Raw genomic sequence first — 24,779 nt, forward strand, 5'->3', positions numbered from 1 at the left:
GAATTACATTGATATACAGCTTGAGTATAGGTAGGTAAATAACTTGGTCCATACCACATGGTTCCATCCTTGCTGATGACCTCTCCATGGGGACACCACTGAGCCCTTGTAATAACAAGGGCAGCTGGCTGGTGGAACACACTTGCCTCATCATCCAGGTAGGAACCCTCAGAACAGACACACCCATCCACAGGCTCGAAGGTGATTGAACAGGTAAAGTCAGAGTCGCTGTAGCAGCGGCAGGAGCGATCACTGCTTTTTATGCTGTAGCTGTAGACCATGGTGCTAGGGCACGAGGTGGAGTATTTGTCTGGGGAAGGCAGCAATTAGTGTTTGATGTAAATATTTATAATATTTGTATCTTATTCTCCCACAATTGACACATCTTCTTAGGTATTATGGTGTGATTGTCACTCACTGCAGATAGTGTCTCTCCAGCCGCTGAGTTGGATACCCTCGGCAGCACAAGCGTGGACATAAGAGGAGACGGCAGCACACATGCAGTCCTCACTCTTCTCACAGTTACAGCTGTCATACATGCAGTTCTGAATAGAAAACCACAGTCAGAACAGCATCCATATTATACTGTACAATAGTTTTAATTAATTGTGTGTGTATAATATGCACAAATTCTGTGCAGATACACAATAACTAACAGCAAGCAACGTAATTCTCAAATTCCCCATAACAGCTGGCATCACGTTACATACATTTGTGAATTAGTTATGCTCCAGGAAATTGTGTGAAATGAATAGTATGGTGAAATGGTCTCACTTCTTTGTATATGTCTGGGCTTATTGCTGTGTGGCATTTAGCAAACAACCCTTTAGGATCAGCCAGCTGAGAGCACCAGTGCTGGGCATATTTCTCTGAAAAAGTGAAAAAATAAACCACAGTTAGGCCAACTTTAAGAAACACTTGCACCGTTCTCCATAACAATTAAAACAGACATGGAAAGGTGATAAACCATGCAGATACCATTGTCAAGACTTAAACTGCAGGGGCTTTCAAAGCTACTCTTGATGTCTGGGCAGCTGGCTCGTGTTTTCCAGGTGTTTGCAAAACCAATGGCTGTGCCCTCAGTCACTCCGCTCAGGACCTTGAAATCATCTCCTTGGTTGTTGTTGAAGTTTCCACAAAGACCTGTAGGGTGAACATGTTTATATACAGGGAAAATAATCATTCCCAGAACATGAACACCTCAGTGGACTCTGGTGGTTGGTCAATGGATGATGAGACATACCGCAAGTTCTCTGCTGCCAAACGGTGCTGCAGCAATATAGACCTGCATGACTTGGTGAGAGTTGGATTTTCCAACTGGAGGCCAAAGGTGGTCTGGACAATGATGAAAAATGAGGAGGCTCTGAAAATAGTTACTCCAGCTATAAGGAACAAAGGGAAGAGGAAGGAATGAGTAAGATTCAGAATTTAATTTTAAGTAATATATATGTGTCAGTGTTGAATGATAAAGCTGCATCACCATCACAACTTCCCATGTATCATTATGTATTCCCCATACAATGATAGTGCTTTACACTGTAGGACACAAGTTTCATGTATGCCTAGTCATCACTACATTGATTGTACTGTATGTTTAATGTGCAACTGTAACTTACCAGCAGAAAAGGGCAGCTGAGAATAGAGTCCATTTACAAGGCTTTTCCATTGGTTGTATGTTGATCACCTGCATAGAGGGTCATTGTTTAACCATATGCTTATTCATGATATTCAAATTATACATTCAAGTCTAAAACCTAACAACACTAGGGAAAAAACATTACTCTGCAGTCAAAGGCTGATAGCATTTCAGTCAAAGAATACTTACAGTGGCTCCTTCTGAGAGGGACAGGGTAACAGCCTTTAGACAAGTCTCACTGTCAGAAAGCCACACTGCACCAGATCACCCAGTACAGTGAATTGCATCCCATCACAGTCCTGAAAAAAACATAAATAAGTTGTTACAAATATTTCCCTTCATGAAAGGAAATATCCTTCGAATTCTTTTGAAAAAGGAATATCTCAGTGTAAAACAAGAGACAGAGTAAACATGAACAACCCACATTTCTCCATAGATAAATGTATCAATGCAAGATGACTAGTACTGCTCTATATGAGGGCTCCCCAACTCTGTTCCTGGAGAGCTACTCTCCTGTGGGTTCTAGCTCATTCCGCAGTTGTAACTAACTTGATTCAGCTCATCAACCAGCTTAATATTAGAATGAGGTATGCTAAATTAGGGTTGGAGTGAAAACCTACAGGGAGGTAGCACTCCGGGAACATGGTTGGAAAGCCCTTTTCTATATTACAATTTTCATCATAAAAACTGGATATATCAGAAGAAAGTAAAGAAGATGGAGGCAAAGCTGTAATACAGACATAATAACTACAAAGAAGGTAGCAAGTTTCCAAATGTATTTTATGTGAATTAGATTCATGCACACAGAGCTTTCGTGAGGAATCTGTACTGTACCTTGGTCAGAACATAAGAGCAGTCCCATGGAAGGTGTAGGTTTTTCCATCATAGGTGTTGATGTGGGATCCTCCCTCCACAGCACAGGTGCCAGGACAGTCCTTGTCCACACAGTTCCACTGACCACCAGCACAAGAACTAAGGGTCGAAATAAAAATTATTCAATGGAACTTACAAATTGTCACCCCTGGAAATAACTGTTAGACTCAAGTCAGAATTCCTTAGGCCTGGTTTTCTTACCAATCTTTACAAGTTCTTGAATAAGTCTCTCCGGGTGCGTAGGTTTTTCCATTGTGGCGGCAAGGAGCATTGACTCAAAGGCGATACAACCATTCTTGTTGACGTCATCAAAAACGGTTCCTTTGGGTGAGAGCATACATGTGTTTATTATGATCAAACTGGCTTGTTCTTGTGTCAGGAACTAAATACCACATGATTCAGATAGTATACCTGGCCATTACAAAAAAACAAACTTGTAATTGCCTTTGTAACGCAACAGACTCCAGTCTACAATATGGAATCAATTGCTTTGCATTCTATCAGTATACAGTCTGCTCCATTCCAATGGATTTTTATTACATCTCTTTGAAGAAGAGGATGTGCAGAGAACGTTTAAATATGTCTGCCTACCTGGAGGACAAACAGCAGCCATCTGAGCAGTGTTCCTCACACAGCTGGCCTCTCTCAGGGTTGGAGCAGGTGTCAACACAGGGATTTCCACACTCCTGGTACTCCAGTTGAAGGGGCAATGTCTATCTGCAAAGGTAAGGTTATGTCAAAATATGAGTACTCTGTTGCAACCAACCAATGTGCGATTTGAATGTTGATACGGGGAGTAAGGGCATGCTTACAGCAGAACTGTTCAGTCCTCCATTGTTTGGGCTTCCCCCCTGCATGAACACACTGACGGGAGTACTCTGAGATAGTGTTGCACAGGCAGAAGGAGTTGGTGCTGTTATCACAGTGGCACAGGTCAGATACACAGGCCTCAACAAATGAGTCGATGGCCAACAAGTCCTTACAGCTGCTGAAGGCAGGACCGGAGAGCAACTGCTCACAAACTGGTTTCTATCAAACAAAAACAGAGAGATGTTATAATTAGGTCTGAAATTATTGACACCCTTGATAAAGAAGAGCAGAAATTACTGTATAAAATAAATGCAAAACAGATTTGGTCAAATATATTATTTTATATTTATACGATTGCTTCTAGAAAGAGATTTTGTTTAAAAAGTAAATAAAAATAATCTCAGAAAGGTAGGGGTCAAAATGATTGACATCCCTATTTTCACTGTCTTTTTCAGTACTTCATCTTGTGAGGACAACTGCAATAATCCTTTTTCCAAAATGTTTTAGGAGTTGGAGAACAAATTAGGACCACAGGAGGTTGGTGGCAACTTAATTGGGGAGGACGGGCTCGTGGTCATGGCTGGAGCGGAATTAGTGGAATGGTATTCCCTTTACTCCGTTCCCGATATTATTACGAGCCGTCTTTCCCTCAGCAGCCTTCACTGTTTAGGATCTTTGATGTCCTTTGTCTGTTCTTATGGACTGCCCTCTTTAATTCAAACCCCAGATTTTCAATGGGTTTCAAAGAGAGACTGAGATGGCCATTGCAAAAAGGGGCTATTTTGCTTCCACTGGTCTGGGGGGCTCTTGTAAAGATCAATCATGAACTTTACCCAGTACCTGGACATTTTTGCCAAAACCTTGTTGCCACTGCCACCTGGCCTTCAGGGATCTTCCAGCAATACAATAACCCCATGCACACGTCAAAATCCCCAAATAATATATATTTATATATATTTATATAAATCAACTCAGTCTCCGAACTTGACACCATTGAAAATCTGTGGTTTGAATGAGGGCCGTCCATAAGCACAGACAAAGGATATCAAGGATTTTGAAGGATTCTGTATGGAGGAATGGTCTAAAATCCCTCAGAATGTGTTCTCCAACTCATAAAACATTTTAGAAAAAGGCTCAGTGCCATTATTTGCAAGGTGTGGTATTGAAAGGTATTGAAAACATGGGTGTCAATAATTTTGACTGGAGAGAAAGAAAATATGAAAATATTTAAACAAAATCTCTTTCTCAGAGCAATTGTATTAGTATAAAATAATATAATTTTCAAAGAAATGGAGCACACAATATACTGTAGCAGTATACAGTCATTTTTGCAAATCTTTATCAAGGGAGTCAGTCATTTCGGACCCCACATGTTGTTAAGTACACAGCAGCCTAGCCAATATCCCTGTTCTTATCATAAGCAATAAAGTGTAACCTACCAGATTGGGGCATTTCTGATTTGAAGGTAGTGTGTTTTCAGTACAGCTTTCAGTGGGACCATCCCAATTTCCAGAAGTTTCCGAAGTCGACAGGGGACAATTTCATACCTTTGGCATAAAAATACATCCAATTATTGTTAAATGTCAACTGTATTCCAAATAATAGGCCATTTTTGATATATTGTCAGTGAAAATGTACCATGGCTATAGAAACTCATCAAATTGCTGAATTGCATTAAAATCTCCACATAGACCACAGGTCTTATTTCTGAATTTGATGTCCATCTCCACCTGAAATAGAAGACCATTAGACATTTTAGGGCGACATTTTTCCCTCCATAACCGCATAACACTCGACAAAACGGGAAATGACTGTAACAAAACAAAGATTTAACAGGAGTGACAACCTATTCCTTATTAAAATAACTATAGATTAGGACTACCTTAACTGTTGTTAACACAGTGCCCACACAGCACAGGCCTTCAAATGTAGGACATTGACCACCACCGCAAAACCTAACTCCACCTAGAAATATTCATAAATGCATAATGTTGTACTACCAACAAGGAATCATCCTGGTTCCATATGGCTACCAATCCCAGTTTTGCTTTGATCTTGATGTAGGAGGGAGTCTCTTCAATGAGAATACCGACTGGCTGAATGGTAAGGTGGCACTGGAAGAAGAGGAAGACAAAGCACTAGATTCAACTAGAACTTAGTCAGACCAACCAATTTTACATTAGCTCAATTGACTTCATTTCGAGACATTTTCATTGGTACTTTAAAAACAACATTATCATCTCTTTCACTTAAATATGTGCTTGGAGCATAATTACACAGTATAAGGTTGAGTCTAATCTGTTAATCAATGCGACTGGGACAACAATAAGACATCCAACTACTTGAACACTGATTAAAAATACAGTTCCATGAGAAATATATGAGGAACTTACTTATCTCCATTAACAACAATGGAACCCTGGGATAGCTCCACCACTGTGCCATCCAGCTTCCATGTGATCTTGCTAATGGTGGGCTGGTTGTCCACCACCTGCCGTCTCATCTGGATGTTGAATCTCATAACTGCTATGGCACAGTGAGGTCACAACATAGTTGCAGTGGAGGGGAGCTGAAAGATGTGCTCCATAAAGGTCTTGAGCTGGTAGTTACCCCACGTAACTGCAGACTTGGCCATTATGTATAGGACTCACTCCTGGGGGAAAGGGCAACCAATTTCAGTTATGATAGCATACAATTCAAGCAGGTTTAATCTTTAGATATTTAGAAAGAAATGAATAGGTAACGGGGAGCAGATATTATTTCCATTTTTGCCCCCTTGTAAAAACCTTGCTTTTAACTAGGAGTCCATTGGTTGACTGCTAGATATGCTTTACTCACTCACAAAAGAGTCTACTTGACGCACCAGTGTGTCAATCTAATAACATAATAACAAAAATCCTCATAAAATCTGTCAGTTTAAGCTAAGGATATCTGTTTTGCATGGGTCTGAGTCTCAATCCACCGCATCCACATATGTCAACCTTCCGCATCTGCGGTTGAAAGTAGGCAGAGGCACAGAGCTGTTGTCACACCAGGGGACATCCTGAAAATCGGTATTCTCACCGAAACGTCTTTAGCGTCCAAACGATTTTGCCTACTAGCTAATATAACCACTCTATGGTGTCACAGAAACTCATCTGATGTCGGTACCGCCGATGTGCCAACTTCGTTTGAACCGTTGGTCTACGACCCCACACAGTGTCACGGGACTCGTCTGAAGTTAACCCATACAACTTAATGGAAGTATGGAGGTAGTTTGTGCCAACAAAATAAAAGGGGTTAAATATGTGTAAAGAAAACACAGATGTTTCCTGAGATTTCTTATGTCTCCAGAGAATTATGGCAATTTTAAAGGTGTTATTCAATGTGTTTCTATGGGCTATAGTAGTAAATGCCAATTCAATATTAATCAACTAAAATACCAAGACTTTTCAAGTACATCCAATGTCTATTATGTTATGAACTTGAAACATAATGAATGAGCTAGCCTACTTCTTGCTTTTAAACGCATCTATCCACAAAACCTGGTTGCAACTACTTGTTATGACTGTCTCCTCATGGTTATTGTCCTTTCACCATTGTCTGTGGATATGTAAGGCTGCAGTGTTAATCATTGTCACCATCCTCAGGGCTCATGCATCTGTATAGCACATGTATTATGAAGCTTACCTGCAATCTCAGGCATCCTTGACATTGAGGGGATGATGTTAACTGTGGCCTTTGATGTATCCTCTGAAATCAAAGTGTATGTTATTACGTTACATGAAGTTTTACTGTAAATCATTATGGAATCCTGTATATTTCAGGCTCTGTTATGTATAGTTCTCTTGCCAATCCTACATTTACCTGTTCATCAATCAGTATATCTTGGGTTAATAGATAGTGGGTTGACTGTTTTGTATATCTTGGGTTAATAGATAGTGGGTTGACTGTTTTGTATATCTTGGTTAATAGATAGTGGGTTGAACTGTTTTGTATATCTTGGGTTAATAGATAGTGGGTTGACTTTTTGTATATCTTGGGTTAATAGATAGTGGGTTGACTGTTGTATATCTTGGTTAATAGATAGTGGGTTGACTTTTGTATGTTGTGGTGTTTTAAGTGGGTTGACTGTTTTTTGTATGTTTGGTTATGATAGTGGTGTTGACTGTTTTGTATATCTTGGGTTAATAGATAGTGGGTTGACTGTTTTGTATATCTTGGGTTAATAGATAGTGGGTTGACTGTTTTGTATATCTTGGGTTAATAGATAGTGGTTACTGTTTTGTATATCTTGGGTTAATAGATAGTGGGTTGACGTTTTGTATATCTTGGGTTAATAGATAGTGGGTTGACTGTTTTTAATCTTGGGTTAATAGATTAGTGGGTAAAATGTTTTGTATATCTTGGGTTAATAGATAGTGGGTTGACTGTTTTGTATATCTTGGGTAATAGATAGTGGGTTGACTGTTTTGTATATCTTGGGGTTAATAGATAGTGGTTGACTGTTTTGTATATCTTGGGTTAATAGATAGTGGGTTGAACTGTTTTATATCTTGGGTTAATAGATAGGGTGACTGTTTTGTATATCTTGGGTTAATAGATAGTGGGTTGACTGTTTTGTATATCTTGGGTTAATAGATAGTGGGTTGACTGTTTTGTATATCTTGGGTTAATAGATAGTGGTTTGACTGTTTGTATATCTTGGGTTAATAGATAGTGGGTTGACTGTTTGTATATCTTGGGTTAAAGATAGTGGGTTGACTTTGTATATCTTGGGTTAATACATAGTGGGTTGACTGTTTGGTATATCTTGGGTTAATAGATAGTGGGTTGACTGTTTTGTATATCTTGGGTTAATAGATAGTGGGTTGACTGTTTTGTATATCTTGGTTAATAAGATTGGGTTGACTGTTTTTTATATTTTGGGTATAAGATTTTTTTTTATATTTTTTTAATTTTATTCTGTTTTTTTTTAGATATTTGGAGGAATGGTTGGTTTTTTTTGGTTAATAGATAGTGGGTTGACTGTTTTGTATATCTTGGGTTAATAGATAGTGGGTTGACTGTTTTGTATATCTTTGGTTAATAGATAGTGGGTTGACTGTTTTGTATATCTGGGTTAATAGATAGTGGGTTGACTGTTTTGTATATCTTGGGTTAATACATAGTGGGTTGACTGTTTTGTATATCTTGGGTTAATACATAGTGGGTTGACTGTTTTGTATATCTTGGGTTAATAATAGTGGGTTGACTGTTTTGTATATCTTTTAATAATTTTTTTTTTTGTATATCTTGGGTTAATACATAGTGGTTGACTGTTTTGTATATCTTGGGTTAATAGATAGTGGGTTGACTGTTTTGTATATCTTGGGTTAATAGATATGGGTTGACTGTTTTGTATATCTTGGGTTAATACATAGTGGGTTGACTTTTTGTATATCTTGGGTTAATACATAGTGGGTTGACTGTTTTGTATATCTTGGGTTAATAGATAGTGGGTTGACTGTTTTGTATATCTTGGGTTAATAGATAGTGGGTTGAACTGGGTTTTGTATATCTTGGGTTAATACATAGTGGGTTGACTTTTGTATATCTTGGGTTAATAGATAGTGGGTTGACTGTTTTGTATATCTTGGGTTAATACATAGTGGGTTGACTGTTTTGTATATCTTGGGTTAATACATAGTGGTTGACTGTTTTGTATATCTTGGGTTAATACATAGTGGGTTGACTGTTTTGTATATCTTGGGTTAATAGATAGTGGGTTGACTGTTTTGTATATCTTGGGAATACATAGTGGGTTGACTGTTTTGTATATCTTGGGTTAATACATAGTGGGTTGACTGTTTTGTATATCTTGGGTTAATACATAGTGGGTTGACTGTTTTGTATATCTTGGGTTAATAGATAGTGGGTTGACTGTTTTGTATATCTTGGGTTAATACAGTAGGGTTGACTGTTTTGTATATCTTGGGTTAATAGATAGTGGTTGACTGTTTTGTATATCTTGGGTTAATACATAGTGGGTTGACTGTTTTGTATATCTTGGGTTAATAGATAGTGGGTGACTGTTTTGTATATCTTGGGTTAATAGATAGTGGGTTGACTGTTTTGTATATCTTGGGTTAATAGATAGTGGGTTGACTGTTTTGTATATCTTGGGTTAATACATAGTGGGTTGACTGTTTTGTATATCTTGGGTTAATAGATAGTGGGTTGACTGTTTTGTATATCTTGGGTTAATAGATAGTGGTTGACTTTTTGTATATCTTGGGTTAATACATAGTGGGTTGACTGTTTTGTATATCTTGGGTTAATAGATAGTGGGTTGACTGTTTTGTATATCTTGGGTTAATAGATAGTGGGTTGACTGTTTTGTATATCTTGGGTTAATACATAGGGGTTGACTGTTTTGTATATCTTGGGTTAATAGATAGTGGTTGACTGTTTTGTTGAGGAACTGTTGTTGTTGTGGGGTGGTGGGGATGTGTGTTATGGTTCCACATTGACAACATTTCACTCGAATCTCGTAATCGAAGCACTTTTGCTGAAGACCTTGCTTATTGTTTTGACAAATCAGTCCAACGGATGGGTTGCAAGTCACGTCTTGGCCAAGCTGAGAGATCTGAAGTCCAGGGTTTGTTTTGCTCTACATTCAACTGCCTCTGGAGCTGAGCAAATGTGATAACCAGCAGAAATTATGTTCTTAATGGATTCATTATCTCCACCTTCAGAGCCAGACGTTGGCTGACCAAGGTTGATCCAGTCTGACCACACACATTTTTCTTCACCACTGCATTGGTAGGTGTTACTCCAGTTGAGGTTGATGTAGGAGTAGTGGTTGGGGTCGTACTAGAGCTGGGAGTCTGAGTTGTTGCTTTTGTGTAGGTGGAGCTGTCGATGTTGAGGTTGTAGTAGTGGGTGTAGGAGTAGTGATATGAGGAACTGTTGTTGTGTTGTGGTGGTGGGGATGTGTGTTATGGTTCCACATTGACAACATTTCACTCGAATCTCGTAATCGAAGCACTTTTGCTGAAGACCTTGCTTATTGTTTTGACAAATCAGTCCAACGGATGGGTTGCAAGTCACGTCTTGGCCAAGCTGAGAGATCTGAAGTCCAGGGTATTGTTTTGCTCTACATTCAACTGCCTCTGGAGCTGAGCAAATGTGATAACCAGCAGACAATGATGTTCTTAATGGATTCATTATCTCCACCTTCAGCACCAGACGTTGGCTGACCAAGGTTGATCCAGTCTGACCACACACATTTTTCTTCACCACTGCATTGGGTAGGTGTTACTCCTGTTGAGGTTGATGTAGGAGTAGTGGTTGGGGTCGTACTAAGCTGGGAGTCTGAGTTGTTGCTTTTGTTTTAGGTGGAGCTGTCGATGTGAGGTTGTAGTAGTGGGTTAGGAGTAGTGATAGTGAAGGAACGTTGGTGTGTGGTGGTGGGGATGTGTGTTATGGTTCCACATTGACAACATTTCACTCGAATCTCGTAATCGAAGCACTTTGCTGAAGACCTGCTTATTGTTTTGACAAATCAGTCCACGGATGGGTGCAAGTCACGTCTTGGCCAAGACTGAGAGATCTGGAAGTCCAGGGGTATTGTTTTGCTCTACATTCAACTGCCTCTGGAGCTGAGCAAATGTGATACCCGCAGCAATGATGTTCTTAATGGATTCATTATCTCCACCTTCAGAGCCAGACGTTGGCTGACCAAGGTTGATCAAGTCGACCACACACATTTTCTTCACCACTGCATTGGGTAGGTGTACTCCTGTTGAGGTTGATTAGGAGTAGTGGTTGGGGGTCGTACTAGAGCTGGGGAATCTGAGTTGTTGTTTGTTGGTAGGTGGAGCTGTCGATGTTGAAGGTTGTAGTAGTGGGTGTAGGAGTAGTGATAATGAGGAACTGTTGTTGTTGTGGTGGTGGGGATGTTGTGTTATGGTTCCACATTGACAACATTTCACTCGAATCTCGTAATCGAAGCACTTTTGCTGAGACCTGCTTATTGTTTTGACAAATCAGTCCAACGGAGGATTGCAAGTCAACGTCTTGGCCAAGCTGAGAGATCTGAAGTCCAGGGTATTGTTTTGCTCTACATTCAACTGCCTCTGGAGCTGAGCAAATGTGATAACCAGCAGAATGATGTTCTTCATGGATTCATTATCTCCACCTTCAAGAGCCAGACTTTGGCTGACCAAGGTTTGATCCAGTCTGACCACACACATGTTTCTTCACCACTGCATTGGGAGGTGTTACTTCCAGTTGAAGGTGGATGTAGGAGTAGTGGTTGGGTCGTACTAGAGCTGGGAGTCTGAGTTGTTGCTTTTGTTTGTAGGTGGAGCTGTCGATGTTTGCAGGTTGTAGTAGTGGGTGTAGGAGTAGTGATATGAGGAACTGTTGTTGTTGTGTGGTGGGGGATGTGTGTTATGGTTCCACATTGACAACATTCACTCGAAATCTCGTAATCGAAGCACTTTTGCTGAAGACCTTGCTTATGGTTTTGACAAATCAGTCCAACGGATGGGTTGCAGTCACGTCTTGGCCAAGCTGAGAGAGATCTGAAGTCCAGGGTATTGTTTTGCCTACATTCAACTGCCTCTGGAGCTGAGCAAATGTGATAACCAGCAGAAATTATTTCTTAATGGATTCATTATCTCCACCTTCAGAGCCAGACGTGGGCCGACCAAGGGTTGATTCCAGTCTGACCACACACATTTTCTTCACCACTGCAATTGGGTAGGGTGTTACTCCTGTTGAGGTTGATGTAGGAGTAGTGGTTGGGGTCGTACTAGAGCTGGGAGTCTGAGTTGTTGTTTTTGTTGTAGGTGGAGCTGTCGATGTTGAGGGTTGTAGTAGTGGGTGTAGGAGTAGTGATATGAGGAACTGTTGTTGTTGTGGGTGGTGGGGATGGTGTTTATGGTTCCACAACTTGACAACATTTCACTCGAATCTCGTAATCAAAGCCTTTGCTCTAAGACCTTGCTTATTGTTTTGACAAATCAGTCCACGGATGGGTTGCAAGTCACGTCTTGGCCAAGCTGAGAGATCTGAAGTCCAGGGGTATTGTTTTGGCTCTACATTCAATCTGCCTCTGGAGCTGAGCAAATGTGATAAACCAGCAGAAATTATTGCTCTTAATGGATTCATTATCTCCACCTCAGAGCCAGACGTTGGCCGACCAAGGTTGATCCAGTCTGACCACACACATTTTTCTTCACCATTGCATTGGGGTAGGTGTTACTCCTGTTGAGGTTGATGTAGGAGTAGTGGTTGGGGGTCGTACTAGAGCTGGGAGTCTGAGTTGTTGTTTTTGTTGTAGGTGGAGCTGTCGATGTTGAGGTTGTAGTAGTGGGTGTAGGAGTAGTGATATGAGGAACTGTTGTTGTTGTGGTGGTGGGGGAATGGTGTGTTATGGTTCCACATTGACAACATTTCACTCGAATCTCGTAATCGAAGAGACTTTGCTGAAGACCTTGCTTATTGTTTTGACAAATCAGTCCAACGGATGGGTTGCAAGTCACGTCTTGGCCAAGCTGAGAGGATCTGAAGGCCAGGGTATTGTTTTGCTCTACATTCAACTGCCTCTGGAGCTGAGCAAATGTGATAACCAGCAGAAATGATTTTCTTATGGATTCATTATCTCCACCTTCAGAGCCAGACGTTGGCTGACCAAGGTTGATCCAGTCTGACCACACACATTGTTCTTCACCACTGCATTGGGTAGGTGTTACTCCTGTTGAGTTGATGTAGGAGTAGTGGTTGGGGTCGTACTAGAGCTGGGAGTCTGAGTTGTTGTTTTTGTTGTAGGTGGAGCTGTCGATGTTGAGGTTGTAGTAGTGGGTGTAGGAGTAGTGATATGAGGAACTGTTGTTGTTGTGGTGGTGGGGATGTGTGTTATGGTTCCACATTGACAACATTTCACTCGAATCTCGTAATCAAAGCACTTTTGCTCAAGACCTTGCTTATTGTTTTGACAAATCAGTCCAACGGATGGGTTGCAAGTCACGTCTTGGCCAAGCTGAGAGATCTGAAGTCCAGGGTATTGTTTTGCTCTACATTCAACTGCCTCTGGAGCTGAGCAAATGTGATAACCAGCAGAAATTATTTTCTTAATGGATTCATTATCTCCACCTTCAGAGCCAGACGTTGGCTGACCAAGGTTGATCCAGTCTGACCACACACATTTTCTTCACCATTGCATTGGGTAGGTGTTACTCCTGTTGAGGTTGATGTAGGAGTAGTGGTTGGGGTCGTACTAGAGCTGGGAGTCTGAGTTGTTGTTTTTGTTGTAGGTGGAGCTGTCGATGTTGAGGTTGTAGTAGTGGGTGTAGGAGTAGTGATATGAGGAACTGTTGTTGTTGTGGTGGTGGGGATGTGTGTTATGGTTCCACATTGACAACATTTCACTCGAATCTCGTAATCGAAGCACTTTTGCTGAAGACCTTGCTTATTGTTTTGACAAATCAGTCCAACGGATGGGTTGCAAGTCACGTCTTGGCCAAGCTGAGAGATCTGAAGTCCAGGGTATTGTTTTGCTCTACATTCAACTGCCTCTGGAGCTGAGCAAATGTGATAACCAGCAGCAATGATGTTCTTAATGGATTCATTATCTCCACCTTCAGCACCAGACGTTGGCTGACCAAGGTTGATCCAGTCTGACCACACACATTTTTCTTCACCACTGCATTGGGTAGGTGTTACTCCTGTTGAGGTTGATGTAGGAGTAGTGGTTGGGGTCGTACTAGAGCTGGGAGTCTGAGTTGTTGCTTTTGTTGTAGGTGGAGCTGTCGATGTTGAGGTTGTAGTAGTGGGTGTAGGAGTAGTGATATGAGGAACTGTTGTTGTTGTGGTGGTGGGGATGTGTGTTATGGTTCCACATTGACAACATTTCACTCGAATCTCGTAATCGAAGCACTTTTGCTGAAGACCTTGCTTATTGTTTTGACAAATCAGTCCAACGGATGGGTTGCAAGTCACGTCTTGGCCAAGCTGAGAGATCTGAAGTCCAGGGTATTGTTTTGCTCTACATTCAACTGCCTCTGGAGCTGAGCAAATGTGATAACCAGCAGCAATGATGTTCTTAATGGATTCATTATCTCCACCTTCAGAGCCAGACGTTGGCTGACCAAGGTTGATCCAGTCTGACCACACACATTTTTCTTCACCACTGCATTGGGTAGGTGTTACTCCTGTTGAGGTTGATGTAGGAGTAGTGGTTGGGGTCGTACTAGAGCTGGGAATCTGAGTTGTTGTTTTTGTTGTAGGTGGAGCTGTCGATGTTGAGGTTGTAGTAGTGGGTGTAGGAGTAGTGATATGAGGAACTGTTGTTGTTGTGGTGGTGGGGATGTGTGTTATGGTTCCACATTGACAACATTTCACTCGAATCTCGTAATCGAAGCACTTTTGCTGAAGACCTTGCTTATTGTTTTGACAAATCAGTCCAACGGATGGATTGCAAGTCACGTCTTGGCCAAGCTGAGAGATCTGAAGTCCAGGGTATTGTTTTGCTCTACATTCAACTGCCTCTGGAGCTGAGCAAATGTGATAACCAGCAGAAATTATGTTCTTAATGGATTCATTATCTCCACCTTCAGAGCCAGACGTTGGCTGACCAAGGTTGATCCAGTCTGACCACACACATTTTTCTTCACCACTGCATTGGGTAGGTGTTACTCCAGTTGAGGTTGATGTAGGAGTAGTGGTTGGGGTCGTACTAGAGCTGGGAGTCTGAGTTGTTGCTTTTGTTGTAGGTGGAGCTGTCGATGTTGAGGTTGTAGTAGTGGGTGTAGGAGTAGTGATATGAGGAACTGTTGTTGTTGTGGTGGTGGGGATGTGTGTTATGGTTCCACATTGACAACATTTCACTCGAATCTCGTAATCGAAGCACTTTTGCTGAAGACCTTGCTTATTGTTTTGACAAATCAGTCCAACGGATGGGTTGCAAGTCACGTCTTGGCCAAGCTGAGAGATCTGAAGTCCAGGGTATTGTTTTGCTCTACATTCAACTGCCTCTGGAGCTGAGCAAATGTGATAACCAGCAGCAATGATGTTCTTAATGGATTCATTATCTCCACCTTCAGAGCCAGACGTTGGCTGACCAAGGTTGATCCAGTCTGACCACACACATTTTTCTTCACCACTGCATTGGGTAGGTGTTACTCCTGTTGAGGTTGATGTAGGAGTAGTGGTTGGGGTCGTACTAGAGCTGGGAATCTGAGTTGTTATTTTTGTTGTAGGTGGAGCTGTCGATGTTGAGGTTGTAGTAGTGGGTGTAGGAGTAGTGATATGAGGAACTGTTGTTGTTGTGGTGGTGGGGATGTGTGTTATGGTTCCACATTGACAACATTTCACTCGAATCTCGTAATCGAAGCACTTTTGCTGAAGACCTTGCTTATTGTTTTGACAAATCAGTCCAACGGATGGATTGCAAGTCACGTCTTGGCCAAGCTGAGAGATCTGAAGTCCAGGGTATTGTTTTGCTCTACATTCAACTGCCTCTGGAGCTGAGCAAATGTGATAACCAGCAGAAATTATGTTCTTAATGGATTCATTATCTCCACCTTCAGAGCCAGACGTTGGCTGACCAAGGTTGATCCAGTCTGACCACACACATTTTTCTTCACCACTGCATTGGGTAGGTGTTACTCCAGTTGAGGTTGATGTAGGAGTAGTGGTTGGGGTCGTACTAGAGCTGGGAGTCTGAGTTGTTGCTTTTGTTGTAGGTGGAGCTGTCGATGTTGAGGTTGTAGTAGTGGGTGTAGGAGTAGTGATATGAGGAACTGTTGTTGTTGTGGTGGTGGGGATGTGTGTTATGGTTCCACATTGACAACATTTCACTCGAATCTCGTAATCGAAGCACTTTTGCTGAAGACCTTGCTTATTGTTTTGACAAATCAGTCCAACGGATGGGTTGCAAGTCACGTCTTGGCCAAGCTGAGAGATCTGAAGTCCAGGGTATTGTTTTGCTCTACATTCAACTGCCTCTGGAGCTGAGCAAATGTGATAACCAGCAGAAATGATTTTCTTAATGGATTCATTATCTCCACCTTCAGAGCCAGACGTTGGCTGACCAAGGTTGATCCAGTCTGACCACACACATTTTTCTTCACCACTGCATTGGGTAGGTGTTACTCCTGTTGAGGTTGATGTAGGAGTAGTGGTTGGGGTCGTACTAGAGCTGGGAGTCTGAGTTGTTGTTTTTGTTGTAGGTGGAGCTGTCGATGTTGAGGTTGTAGTAGTGGGTGTAGGAGTAGTGATATGAGGAACTGTTGTTGTTGTGGTGGTGGGGATGTGTGTTATGGTTCCACATTGACAACATTTCACTCGAATCTCGTAATCAAAGCACTTTTGCTCAAGACCTTGCTTATTGTTTTGACAAATCAGTCCAACGGATGGGTTGCAAGTCACGTCTTGGCCAAGCTGAGAGATCTGAAGTCCAGGGTATTGTTTTGCTCTACATTCAACTGCCTCTGGAGCTGAGCAAATGTGATAACCAGCAGAAATTATTTTCTTAATGGATTCATTATCTCCACCTTCAGAGCCAGACGTTGGCTGACCAAGGTTGATCCAGTCTGACCACACACATTTTTCTTCACCATTGCATTGGGTAGGTGTTACTCCTGTTGAGGTTGATGTAGGAGTAGTGGTTGGGGTCGTACTAGAGCTGGGAGTCTGAGTTGTTGTTTTTGTTGTAGGTGGAGCTGTCGATGTTGAGGTTGTAGTAGTGGGTGTAGGAGTAGTGATATGAGGAACTGTTGTTGTTGTGGTGGTGGGGATGTGTGTTATGGTTCCACATTGACAACATTTCACTCGAATCTCGTAATCGAAGCACTTTTGCTGAAGACCTTGCTTATTGTTTTGACAAATCAGTCCAACGGATGGGTTGCAAGTCACGTCTTGGCCAAGCTGAGAGATCTGAAGTCCAGGGTATTGTTTTGCTCTACATTCAACTGCCTCTGGAGCTGAGCAAATGTGATAACCAGCAGCAATGATGTTCTTAATGGATTCATTATCTCCACCTTCAGAGCCAGACGTTGGCTGACCAAGGTTGATCCAGTCTGACCACACACATTTTTCTTCACCACTGCATTGGGTAGGTGTTACTCCTGTTGAGGTTGATGTAGGAGTAGTGGTTGGGGTCGTACTAGAGCTGGGAATCTGAGTTGTTGTTTTTGTTGTAGGTGGAGCTGTCGATGTTGAGGTTGTAGTAGTGGGTGTAGGAGTAGTGATATGAGGAACTGTTGTTGTTGTGGTGGTGGGGATGTGTGTTATGGTTCCACATTGACAACATTTCACTCGAATCTCGTAATCGAAGCACTTTTGCTGAAGACCTTGCTTATTGTTTTGACAAATCAGTCCAACGGATGGATTGCAAGTCACGTCTTGGCCAAGCTGAGAGATCTGAAGTCCAGGGTATTGTTTTGCTCTACATTCAACTGCCTCTGGAGCTGAGCAAATGTGATAACCAGCAGAAATTATGTTCTTAATGGATTCATTATCTCCACCTTCAGAGCCAGACGTTGGCTGACCAAGGTTGATCCAGTCTGACCACACACATTTTTCTTCACCACTGCATTGGGTAGGTGTTACTCCAGTTGAGGTTGATGTAGGAGTAGTGGTTGGGGTCGTACTAGAGCTGGGAGTCTGAGTTGTTGCTTTTGTTGTAGGTGGAGCTGTCGATGTTGAGGTTGTAGTAGTGGGTGTAGGAGTAGTGATATGAGGAACTGTTGTTGTTGTGGTGGTGGGGATGTGTGTTATGGTTCCACATTGACAACATTTCACTCGAATCTCGTAATCAAAGCACTTTTGCTGAAGACCTTGCTTATTGTTTTGACAAATCAGTCCAACGGATGGGTTGCAAGTCACGTCTTGGCCAAGCTGAGAGATCTGAAGTCCAGGGTATTGTTTTGCTCTACATTCAACTGCCTCTGGAGCTGAGCAAATGTGATAACCAGCAGAAATAATTTTCTTAATGGATTCATTATCTCCACCTTCAGAGCCAGACGTTGGCTGACCAAGGTTGATCCAGTCTGACCACACACATTTTTCTTCACCACTGCATTGGGTAGGTGTTACTCCTGTTGAGGTTGATGTAGGAGTAGTGGTTGGGGTCGTACTAGAGCTGGAAGTCTGAGTTGTTGTTTTTGTTGTAGGTGGAGCTGTCGATGTTGAGGTTGTAGTAGTGGGTGTAGGAGTAGTGATATGAGGAACTGTTGTTGTTGTGGTGGTGGGGATGTGTGTTATGGTTCCACATTGACAACATTTCACTCGAATCTCGTAATCAAAGCACTTTTGCTCAAGACCTTGCTTATTGTTTTGACAAATCAGTCCAACGGATGGGTTGCAAGTCACGTCTTGGCCAAGCTGAGAGATCTGAAGTCCAGGGTATTGTTTTGCTCTACATTCAACTGCCTCTGGAACTGAGCAAATGTGATAACCAGCAGAAATTATTTTCTTAATGGATTCATTATCTCCACCTTCAGAGCCAGACGTTGGCTGACCAAGGTTGATCCAGTCTGACCACACACATTTTTCTTCACCACTGCATTGGGTAGGTGTTACTCCTGCTGAGGTTGATGTAGGAGTAGTGGTTGGGGTCGAACTAGAGCTGGGAGCCTGAGTTGTTGTTTTTGTTGTAGGTGGAGCTGTCGATGTTGAGGTTGTAGTAGTGGGTGTAGGAGTAGTGATATGAGGAACTGTTGTTGTTGTGGTGGTTGGGATGTGTGTTATGGTTCCACATTGACAACATTTCACTCGAATCTCGTAATCGAAGCACTTTTGCTGAAGACCTTGCTTATTGTTTTGACAAATCAGTCCAACGGATGGGTTGCAAGTCACGTCTTGGCCAAGCTGAGAGATCTGAAGTCCAGGGTATTGTTTTGCTCTACATTCAACTGCCTCTGGAGCTGAGCAAATGTGATAACCAGCAGAAATAATTTTCTTAATGGATTCATTATCTCCACCTTCAGAGCCAGACGTTGGCTGACCAAGGTTGATCCAGTCTGACCACACACATTTTTCTTCACCACTGCATTGGGTAGGTGTTACTCCTGTTGAGGTTGATTTAGGAGTAGTGGTTGGGGTCGAACTAGAGCTGGGAGCCTGAGTTGTTGATTTTGTTGTAGGTGGAGCTGTCGATGTTGAGGTTGTAGTAGTGGGTGTAGGAGTAGTGATATGAGGAAATGTTGTTGTTGTGGTGGTGGGGATGTGTGTTATGGTTCCACATTGACAACATTTCACTCGAATCTCGTAATCGAAGCACTTTTGCTGAAGACCTTGCTTATTGTTTTGACAAATCAGTCCAACGGATGGGTTGCAAGTCACGTCTTGGCCAAGCTGAGAGATCTGAAGTCCAGGGTATTGTTTTGCTCTACATTCAACTGCCTCTGGAGCTGAGCAAATGTGATAACCAGCAGAAATTATGTTCTTAATGGATTCATTATCTCCACCTTCAGATCCAGACGTTGGCTGACCAAGGTTGATCCAGTCTGACCAAACACATTTTTCTTCACCACTGCATTGGGTAGGTGTTACTCCTGTTGAGGTTGATGTAGGAGTAGTGGTTGGGGTCGTACTAGAGCTGGGAGTCTGAGTTGTTGCTTTTGTTGTAGGTGGAGCTGTCGATGTTGAGGTTGTAGTAGTGGGTGTAGGAGTAGTGATATGAGGAACTGTTGTTGTTGTGGTGGTGGTTGGGATGTGTGTTATGGTTCCACATTGACAACATTTCACTCGAATCTCGTAATCGAAGCACTTTTGCTGAAGACCTTGCTTATTGTTTTGACAAATCAGTCCAACGGATGGATTGCAAGTCACGTCTTGGCCAAGCTGGGAGATCTGAAGTCCAGGGTATTGTTTTGCTCTACATTCAACTGCCTCTGGAGCTGAGCAAATGTGATAACCAGCAGCAATGATGTTCTTAATGGATTCATTATCTCCACCTTCAGGGCCAGACGTTGGCTGACCAAGGTTGATCCAGTCTGACCACACACATTTTTCTTCACCACTGCATTGGGTAGGTGTTACTCCTGTTGAGGTTGATGTTGGAGTAGTGGTTGGAGTTGTACTAGGGCTGGGAGTCTGAGTTGTTGTTTTTGTTGTAGGTAGAGCTGTCGATGTCTTTGTAGTGGGTGTTGGAGTAGTGATGGGAGTAACTGTTGTTATTGTGGTAGGAGGTGCAGTCGATGTTAAGATTGTGGTTTTTGGTGTTGGAGTAGTGGTAGGAGTTGTAGTTGTGGTTAGAGGTAGAGTTGAGGTTGGAGGAGTAGTGATTGTTGTTGGTTTACTTGTTGTTGTAGGTAATGTGGATGCTGACATTGTTGTTGTTGTGACAGTAGGTTTAGTTGTTTGGACTGGTGTTGTAGTGTGACATTTCACAGTCTTGCAACACTTCACCTTAATTTCATAGTCAAGGCATATTGGAGGAATGCCTTGATCTTTGTTCTGGCATATTAGTCCAACCTTCGTATTACATTCTACATTCTGTCCTAATTCAGACAATGGGATCCCTGGATATCGCACTGCTTGGCACATGACATCCACTGGTTTTTCACAAATATGTTTTCCAGATTCTAGAATCTTTTTAATTGATTCATTGTCGCCACCCCCAGGACCAAATTGAGGATAGTCCACATTATACCAAGGTGACCACTCACAAACTGTGCAGTTAGGGGGTTTTGTATTCAACGTAGTCGTTGATATAGTGAAGGTGGTTGCGTTTGTAGTTGTTGTTGTAACAGGTGGTCTTGTAGTTGTTGGTGAAATGGTTGTAGGCTTAGATGTACAAAGATCTTCATCACAGCAGAGGACTCGGACTTGGTAGTTAAAGCACAGTGGGAATGGGCCTGACTGGTCTTCATTTCTGCAAGTCAACCCTTCTGCTACATTACACTGCACCACTTGGCCTACTTGGCTTATGCTAACATTTGGGTACTTCTCGGCTCTGCATTGGATCTTGCTTGGCTTCTCACATATATCGTGTCCCTCTGCTCTTATGTTGTTGTAGGATTCAGAGTCTCCTCCTGGAGTACCAAGTGTAGGGAATGTGGTATCAAACCACTGTGACCACACACATGGATAGCCACATGTAGTAGTAAATGTTGTTGGAGACACTGTTGTCTCTGTTGAAGTTGTGGTTGGCGCTATAGAATCAGGGATTACATTACAGTTATTTAGTTAAACAAACAAACAATTTTAAATGATGTAAAAACATTTAATTATGGGGCATAATTAGCAATGTTCTTAGCCATTTTGATCACAAAAGATACCTGCTGTAGTTTTTACATTTCACACATCAAATAATTCACAGTCATTCAAGTCTTAGTCTCAAGTACCCACCAGTTGTGGGTGTTGAGAAAGTAAAGACAGTTGTTGTCACTGTAGAGGATGGAGTAGAGTTAGGAACAGATGGAGTTAAAGTTGGAGTTGGAGTTGAACATGGGTAAATGTCCCTCTGAGTGGTTCCATTCTTCCCACAGATGGCTGTGATACAACTGCCGTGCCCATTTGTGGTGTTATAGATGATATGCCCATTGGGGTATTTGTTCCCATTGTAGGTGCAAGTGCAAGCTGAAAGGGTAAGATATATTTTAGGGTACTGGAATGTTGCAGAAATCATGTATGTGTTGTTGTTTTGGTTGAAGGATCTGTTCATACCTTGTACATCGTATTTGCAGTCCACTGTCACAGAATTACAATAGCTTTGGAAAAAGAAGCATTTACAATTCTACTTAGTTTCATTCTTGACACTCGAACACAGTTACAGTGTTCACAATTTTAGCCAAGACCAAGATTATCTGTATTACAAAAGGCATACCATGTCTGACAGTTTTCTGTGGTCGGTACTTTTTCTCCATTATTGTAGTGTTTTCCATCTCTGCCATAGCAGCCACACTGCTCCTTCTCCACACACTTCATTATATCTTCATCAAAGAAGGGTTGAGCAGGAGGACATTTTGGATAGCAACCTAAAGAAGAAGAAAAATATTCAAATATTAATGATCAAAAAGCTATTTATTGATAGAGGGATATGGTGAAGAAACACAGTGAATAGAAAGGGAGTGAAAATGTAAGAATATCTAAAAATGACCTCAGACAGTTATTCTTCTAAATACTTGATGATTGTAAAACTGGAATAGTCCAACAAAAAGACAAAATAAATGAATAGACTACAGATCAAGTTCTCTAGAGATCAAGTTTATACTACAGTTATACCACCAACACCAGGTACACAAACTCTTTACTATCAAGCTGAGCCATATACTTGCTGAATCACTTTTCTGTTAGCATGGTTTGGTAAAAGATGTAGCCTGCATTTCTTTCACACTGCCAATTCCGTTCAGATAAAATTGATAGTAATTTAAAGCTAGAATCCTTTGTCACGAAAGCATGTCGTGCCCCATAAAAGAACCTAAAATATACACTTGTTTTACCCCAATGTTTGTAAACAAAACAAATTAAATCAAACACTGTGTACCCTCAAAACATGGGTAAAACAATACGTTTTATGTCATGAATTGTCAGCCCTTGCATCCATAGCTCTGTCTATGGATTTGAGAGTGGTTACAATTTTCCTGGGCCTTCCCTCAGCTTTTTACCTAAACAGAGGCGGGGTGGCGACTTTGTTATTGTTTCAATTAAGGACTCTAGCTTCAACATTAAATAAATACTAAGTGCCTGTTATAGAAAATTGTAGTTAACAAAATAGATCCTAAATGAATGTCTACTGTACCTTCAAGAGGTGGTATCTGAGTTGAGCAGCTCCCGGAGGGATTCCTGCAGGTCTTCATACACTGAGCTCCACAGGCCTTGTAGTGCCACTCACATTCTCCAGGGGGGTTGTAGTAATCACAGAACAGTGCTGTATGTGGTGGACAAAAGCTCTCTGTAAGTATTATCTTCAATTCGGTTTAAACTGACTGGATTAAGCCTGTTTTTATGTCAGCACTTAAATGAATGGAACATTTAGAAACTCACGGCAGATTTGTGGGCTTCTCCAGGCTATGCAGGCTCCAGCCTCATTACAGGCCTCTGCATAAGCTGCCACCGCGGTACAGAAACACTCACAGTCTCCACCACTGTCGCAAGCACACGAGTCTGTCACACAAGCATCGTAGAAAGGAGAGGGGTCCACCTAATTGGAAAACAGATCTTATTTGACATGATCACATCAAATTCCAAAACATTCAGTGAACGACTAAAGCCTAAACCTACTTTAGAATGGCAGTCTGTGAAAACTTTGCTCTGTATGATGCTGCACTGCTTCTGTGACCAAGACTGCCTGTAAGGGTTGGCAGTACAGGGGCTCCTTTTGTTTTTTGCATCGGGGCAGCTTGCAGAGACTTTCCAGCTGTTTCCAAAGTCTAGAGGGTTGACAACTACTGCCTGGCTCCTGGTAGTGAAGTCATTGTTTGCATTGCCATCATAGTTTCCGCACAGACCACAGACATGTCCCTGAAGAGGACATAGCAAAAGATTCAGTTGAGTGATAAAAAGGAGTCATAACAGACTTGTGAATATCAGGAGCACTACACCCATATTTTAATATCTAATGTGTCATCCAATCAAAGTTGAAATGTACCTTGAACTGTGGGTTCAGTTTGATGAACATGCTTGTTTTCCTGTCCCACATGAGAATCAACCCATTATTGGCTTCAATCACAAGGTAGATGCCCATTGTGCGAATCTGGTAAGGAACCGCCTCCCCTGTATTTCTCTCAACGACTTGGTAGTTCCCTTCTGTCAGAATTAGTTCATTGTTCTGAAATATATATATTTTTAAATAGTTTGAGTATGCAGTTAAGATATTAATTTATGTAATCACTCATCATGTTATAATGTATGCCATAATGTTAATTTTTTTGTCAGGCCTCATGAAGCTTTGATTTATGTGATTTATAGTATGTATGTATGTATGTATGTATGTATGTATGTATGTATGTATGTATGTATGTATGTATGTATGTATGTATGTATGTATGTGTGTGTGTGTGTGAGTGTGTGTGTGTGTGTGTGTGTGTGTGTGTGTGTGTGTGTGTGTGTGTGTGTGTGTGTGTGTGTGTGTGTGTGTGTATGTGAGTGTATGTGAGTGTATGTATGTATGTGTGTGTGTGTGTGTGTGTGTGTGTGTGTGTGTGTGTGTGTGTGTGTGTGTGTGTGTGTGTGTGTGTGTGTGTGAGTGTGTGTGTGTGTGTGTGTGTGTGTGTGTGTGTGTGTGTGTGTGTGTGTGCATGTATGTATGTATATATGTATGACTGAATATTAGTTGTCTTGGCTTCAGTAATGGTATGTGCCAGGCAGAAAGCAGGAATCTAGTTACCCCCAGGAAGAGCTTAATGGCCTTGGAGCAGGTGGTGCCTGTCGTTCCACAAGGGATGTTCTCAGTGATGACTCTGAAGCTGCCGTTGGCATTGTTGCTACCACAGTAGTCCTGTTTAAGGTTTCAGTCATAAATTTAACAACAGCCAACATATTA

General features: G+C 41.8%; 1 pseudogene; it reads right to left on the bottom strand.

The window, feature by feature from the left end:
- Positions 1-24,779, bottom strand: part of LOC109895226 (mucin-2-like) — a 120,607-nt pseudogene that overhangs the window by 36,438 nt on the left and 59,390 nt on the right.

This window comes from Oncorhynchus kisutch, linkage group LG8 (genome assembly GCF_002021735.2).
Source record: "Oncorhynchus kisutch isolate 150728-3 linkage group LG8, Okis_V2, whole genome shotgun sequence".
NCBI classification, from domain to species: Eukaryota; Metazoa; Chordata; class Actinopteri; order Salmoniformes; family Salmonidae; genus Oncorhynchus; species Oncorhynchus kisutch.